A 6,910-nucleotide genomic window follows, 5' to 3' on the forward strand; every position below is an offset into this window, starting at 1 on the left:
GTTGACAAAAACCACTAAGCAATCCTCACATTTGAAAAGTTCTTCAGGGCCATTGATTCAGTAATCAAGTTCAATTCCAAGTTTCAGTGCTTCAAAAATATTGGTTTTGGTAATCAGCTTGCCAAGATGGTACGAGGACATAATTTACTTGTATGCTATAGCGCGTAGAAAATTGTCTAGTTAAATTGATCAGTGTACAATCTCTCGCTAATAGCATATTTTTAGAGGCCACGCTATTTTGTATAGTACGCTATTCATTAGATCTGTCTACTCCTGTATTTTCAGTTACTATGCTATATTTCTTAAGTTATGTATAGAACCTTTGCCTATATACTTGGATCACCGGATTGTTCAATTCTTTTTATGCAACAAAACTACAGAATTACTACTTATCATTGCAGTGCCGTGTTTTGTGTATACCAATATCTCTACCACTATAATACACCAGTCTTGAATTTGGGTTCACCACCCCACTTAATTTTTAGTCTGCTTGGGTATTGATCACCTGAACTAATGAACTAATAGCCAAGATACAGTGCAGAGAGTAAACATGCCGGGTGATACATGAGATCATTTATATAATGGTTGGTTCTATCAAGTTTTTTACCGATTCATATTGAATTAAACTTCTTGATATGGCGATAGGGTCTCCAGTGTACATGATTATCGATTAAATTTGTATATAAACTTCTTCCAATTTGTTCAATTGTAAGCCTACTAATGTAACAATGGACGTTGATTGTATTGTTCTGCTCTTGGTTAGTACAAGAAATGCTTGAGTTGTCAATCAGGAAGAACTTCAATTTTTCAAGCAAGAACTCTAGACTGGGATTTCAAATAAGTTGATTTGTGACCATTGATGCTTGTGCTTTCTTCTTCATGTTCTGGTGAGGAAGAAGGGAAAACGCTGGAGCCAATAGTTGTTTAGTGGGACTATGTTCTGAATTGACAAAGCTAAAGGAAGCACATGCCATCTATCTCTCATATTGGTTATTTGGATGGTGAGAAATCACCATGCCTAGCTATTGAGATTAGCTTGTTCTGATAAAAAAAATCAATGTAAGGAAGGAAACAGAATATGGGGATTGCAACTATAGAATGGTGATTAGATATTCTTGATAGAGAGGCATCGATTTCTAATGCCAGTTTCTGATAGAGTTCACATATGGCTGCAGTTTTTGCGATTACGGAATGGTGATTGGATATTCTTGAGTATTCAATTCTTCAGTATTTTTAATCGAACATACACTGGAAGTCAAATTTCCAGGTATGTACTAACCTTCCAGCAATCAGGAGTAGCAGAGGTTATGTATTAATACCTGTTGGAAACTCCTATCTACTGATGACTCTCCCTTATAGGTAAATCTGATCAAGAGACTACTAGATGATTTTGCTCAAAAAAAAAAGACTACTAGATGATCCAAATGGAGGATTATTTCACTCTCAGACCCACTTTGTAATTGCACATCATTGTCTTACCACAGAAGTTTAGATGGACATAGTATCCAGGATACCAACTATTTGGAACTCTCTACAAAAAAGGCTTAAGGGGATTGGTAACTGGAGTACAGAGCATAAATTTTTTCTAATTGCCATGCCTACAGAATTGCCTACACAGATTTGAGAGAGGAATAGGTACCACTTTTTCCTCAACATTTAGTTATCCGTACAAGCAGTAATGCCTATGCTAAGTTGTTGTTTTTTATACATGATTTTTTTTATCATAGATGGATAGATGAGCAATGGACCATTAAAGTTGCTTTCGATGGTTCTCTTAGGGACCATTGCAAAAAGGTGGTTTTGTTTGGATAAAGGTCACCGAGCTAAGGTAAGCTCTCCATAGACTGGAACATTATCATGTCCATGCCGGCGAGGAAACCAGGTGACATTCTCATCCCAATGTCTTTCCCTCCTTATCCCTTCCTCCTATCGCAGTTCCCTCTCAATGCGTTAGTTTCTTTCGTCGTCGCTAGGTTCACATGGCACTCTGCCACACTCGCTCCAGCAGATCGTTGATTAAGAGGTACGAGTGGGTGTCCAGCTGCAATGCCTAGATGGAAGACCTCTCCTGTTCAAATTTATTTTGGGTTCTTGATTCCTTTTTCTCAATGGTTATATGTAATTAGTACAACATTGGGAAAAAATTATACCATGTTTGTGGCCGGATGCATTGAGTTGTTGGAATTTTTTATTAGAAGTGCACTCTTGATTGCCTTACCAATGGTCCAAAAGAAATGCACAACCGGTGAAATTGACCGTGGTTTTAATGTACTTTTGTTACAATAGAGTTTTTTAGGAGCAAAGGATAGTGGGAGAGATCTCCCACCGACTTGTAACTATAAAAAGAAGGACATCTGTTACATTTACAATGCACTAGAGTATATTTCATTATTTCCCAGTTTGGACATACTTCTATTGGTTTGCTTCTCATAAATATTGTCATGCATGTCTCAGCTGGTGATTGTGTGATAGCGGTGTGCTCTCATAAATATTATGTGTTTCCAGGAAGATGAATCCTTTCCGAATAGGGACCAGGTTGGTTACTTCTTGTAACTATATGTTTCACTGATAGATGCTTGATTAAATGGTTCCATCTGTTTCTTATTCTTGTCATCTAACGTATATAAAATAGATTATATGCTTTTGTGCTGAATCACGTGGAAGGTCGAGATGACCGCACATACGTATTTTTTTATGTTTATTACCGCATGGATGCCTACTGACCCTAAATATATTTGGTTAAAATGTTTGCCTATGAAGTTTCTATACTATATAAGAATTTTTTTTCTTCGATAAAACGCAGGGGACCCATATGTTTCATTCCATTGGAAAGAGAGAGTTTGTAATTACAATCCTCCTAGGAGGTGGTTTCAGACATCAAGTACAAGCTTGTGCACATCCCATGTGGTGGGCAGCACAACTCTAAGCCTAGCAACACCAGCAGTAGCTCAGAGCCTGGCTTCGAGTTTGATCATACTCACTAAGGTGTGAATGGAAGGTTGTGCGCCGTCGAAGATGCAGTCGTTTCTGTGTTTCCAAATCATCCAGGATGTCAGAAGTGTCACGGATGCAAGCCCCTTGCGCATTAGCTGGGGGTGTCTTGCTTGGCATTGAGCCACCAGTCGAGCAGGGAGCTGTCATTGCCCGCGATCTGCAGGTCATGTGTATCCAGGAAAGGATCTCGTGCCAAACCTGCCGCAAGAAGGGGCAGGCTAGCAGGAGGTGCTGCATCGTCTCCGGGGCCTGGTCGCACAAGGGACACGCCGTGTGGTCCTGAAGCCCATGTCGAGTGAGGCGGTCAGCCGTCCAGCAGCAGTCAAGGCTGACAAGCCAGAGAAAGAATTTCACTTTCGGCGACGCCCAACTCCTCCAAGTGAGCTTCTAGTGGTTGCAGGCGATTGATCCGTGGAAGGATGCGAGGTAGGCGGATTTAGACTATATAGGAAAGTCGGTCTCAACTATTTGAGGTCATATTCCATTTTAAAGATTACTCATAGTTTCATAGCTGATTCAGTTGCATTCGTTGAGAACAAGTGTTTGTATCAATCTTGTTTTTCAAGTTACTCGTATTGCATATTGATGGATTTCTTGCAGGTTTGTACGCCAGATTTTATTTCAATTGTTTGTATTCTTTTCTTTGACAAGCGGGCATGTATTCTGGACAAATTATGTTAGATTAAATGGTTGGTCCTATCTATGTATAATCATGTATTATTTGGGTTGAGACTTGTATTTTTAGTCAGTATAATTTTGTAATGGATTGAACATATTCCTGTAATTTTGAACTGTGAAACACATAGAAGTTAGTTAATTTTGGTAGTATTTGTGGCTTGTTGTCCTCACCCCAGAGGCATCGCAGAAGCTTGCCCATGTTTCTGAACTGATTTCATCCTTGCTACCACAATTCTTGATCTTGGGCCACATCAGATTCATACGTTTTGTGAATCGGTATGTTGAATAATCGTGTCGCTCAGGACGGCCACATGATTCAAGTTGAATCTGGTATCATTTGTGCCTTCGTGCTCGCTTTTCAGGTGGGTCATATAATTGAAGTTGAATCTAATAATACCAAGAGTCTAAGAGGGACAAATACCTGAAGAGATTGATGAGCCTTCTTAACCAGGTTCCCTTCTAGCATGCATTTTTACCTTCTTTATCATTTCTCTTAAGGATAGTCTTTACAAGGTTATCTTGTGATCAGTTTGATTTGAACAAAATGGGCTGAAATAATTGGATAGGCGGTCCAAAGCATTGATATCCTGAAGAACCACATTGTTATCAGATTTCTTCTTAACATTTTGCAGGTAATAATCGAGCCTGTATTTGAATCTTGTGGCTTTACAAGCGTAAACTGCAATGTTGTTAGTTGTTTATTGTTGTGAAGTTCTTTACTTAATTTATAAATTCGCTATAAGACTGTGGTTGTCTACTTAACGAAATGATATTTATTAGACGACCAAACTCACTTGCATGTCATTTCTTGAGAAGATCGGTCTTCCAAATGCTTTAGTTTGTTGTTAGCCAAGACAAACAAATTTATGTAATATGCCCCGTGAGAGGGCGTGGTCTTTGTCAAGGAGTACACTATGATGGGGAGACGACGATGAGGAAGGCGAGCGTCGGCTCAGTGCGGGGTAGTGGATGGCGGTGACAGTAATAAGAGTTGTCTGTAATGCATTTTCCATGCCATCTGGTTGTATCTCTGTATGTCTTCTTTCCTGTGCTATAAATACAAGCAAATATGCCACACTACGTACCTTTGGACCAACTGTAGTGGGTGGTCCTCATTATCTATACATTCAGTTTAAGTTGATCTGAACTTACCATTTCTCCGTTGCAACACATGCCTAACGTCCTCATGTGCACTAAGTACGAGATGCTTCCTTTCCTAACAAATATCAATCTGTGATGAACATCAGCTCATATAATTTGATTATTTGTGGAGACCTATCCATGTGACCTACTGATGCATATAAATAGCATATTTATCTGCTAAGCCTCTAGAAATGTTCATGTCACAACATGGACCAAACAAGCAAGCTGAATGGGCAGCAACAAATGAGGCACCACACCATCACGCCTCAAGCGGCGCCACCAGGCGGCGTCCCAACCACTAGTCTGCCCATAAAGGTGAGGGGAGTAAGAGCAACTCCAACAGTTCCCCTAAAAACCTTTCTGTAAAAGTGTTTTTACATGATATGATGTATGTAAATTTTAGGGGAACTTCCCTGAGAGCTACCTTTTTCCGATCCCGTAAACTTCTTCCCCTAAATCTATTTTATTTTATTTTCAACAAACAAAACTAGATAATGGCCTAGGGCCCACCAATCAACGACACGCCTGATGGCATTTCCAGGGGTAGGCGAGGGCGATGGTGGCGACAGGCAGCTTCTGGCAACGCGACAATGATGAGGTGCTCTTTCCAACGAAGCGGTGATGGCATGCTAGCATTCTGGCGACATGGCGGCATACCATCAGGGCGGCGGTGTGGCGCGACATGAAGTTTCAGGCGGTTACCTTGCTGCCCAAAGTTTACGAGAAGCAAGACTTCCCCTAAAACAAAAGGGAAGTTAACGTTAAGTTTACAGGATCCTATAAATTTATTCCATGTTTACAGGATCTGTTGGAGCTGCCCAAACTTCCCCCAAAACGGTAGTTATTTTACGGATACGTGATCTGTTGTTGTTGCTACTAGAGGGAATTATAAGGGATCCTGTAAAAAATTCCCGGCTTTACGGGAGCTTTTGAATGGCTATTTTTGCACCAACTATCTGTGAACAATATTTTTTATGGAGGTCTGCTCTAAACAGAGAAACATAGGCTTAGATAAACAGCAAACAACATTATTTTCCTGAACGCTTGCAAACTACCTATATTTATGTTAGAGTTTAGCCCCAAATTCATACAGGGAAAAGATCGACGACAGAGAAAACAAAACCACAACATGACAGCCACATATAGACCACTGAAACGACCAATATGAACCATCCCAACACCCACACACCACCCCAAAACCCACAATCCACAAACCACACCCAAACACAACAAAACTATATGCCCGGAATCAAATAGGAAGCAATTAACAAGGACCAAAGAAAATAACAAACCTCCAAGGAAAGAGAAGAAAAAGGAACCAGACGATGCAAACCCATCAGCCGAACCACACCGCAGCCTCACCTTCAGATCTAGCAACTTCGAAGAAGCCGATGCAGGAGAGAAAGAAATGGTGGGAGCAGGCCCCTCCCCTCCGGAGAAGCAGAAGCGACTGAGCCCCCACGAGAAGAATGCCACCACCCCATCTCATGCTAGAGACCAACGCTGGAGTAACAAGCGATGAACTTATATTTTCTGAAGAATTTCCTATCCCCGCAACATCTTCAATAGAGAGGTATGCTGTTTCTCTTAGTATCAGTTAAAAGAAGTGTCTTTCATATACTTTAGATAAATGATTCGTTACATTGAACTGTGTATCTCTTCCTTTGTTAAGATGCCAGTCCTATCTTGACATGTTGAGCAAGCACAGCTTGGGAGGTGCAGGACCTGCAACCTGGTGCATGCCTAATATCATGGGATTAGTTCCTGTAGTGGAACCGATCCCCTATAACCGAACAAGGCCTTATTGGGCCTCGCCTATCTAATGTCATGGGAGCGGGCTAAAAATAGATGGATCAATGGGAGAGAGCCTGGGCTTCAGGAACTATAACCGGGCCCGGTAGCCAAGTGCGGGAACCTGAGAGCTATATTTTGAAATTGTTTGTTGTAATTTAGGTATTAAATGAGTTTATAGTTATTTATTGGAAACTATTCCCAAAACGCACACACCTCAAATAAGGTCTATATGTTAAAATATTATGTTTAAATAATTATGTATTCCCTCTGTAAAGAAATATAAGAGCGTTTATTATATTTC

The sequence above is a fragment of the Triticum dicoccoides genome, chromosome 6B, assembly GCF_002162155.2.
Source record: "Triticum dicoccoides isolate Atlit2015 ecotype Zavitan chromosome 6B, WEW_v2.0, whole genome shotgun sequence".
In the NCBI taxonomy this organism is placed as follows: Eukaryota; Viridiplantae; Streptophyta; class Magnoliopsida; order Poales; family Poaceae; genus Triticum; species Triticum dicoccoides.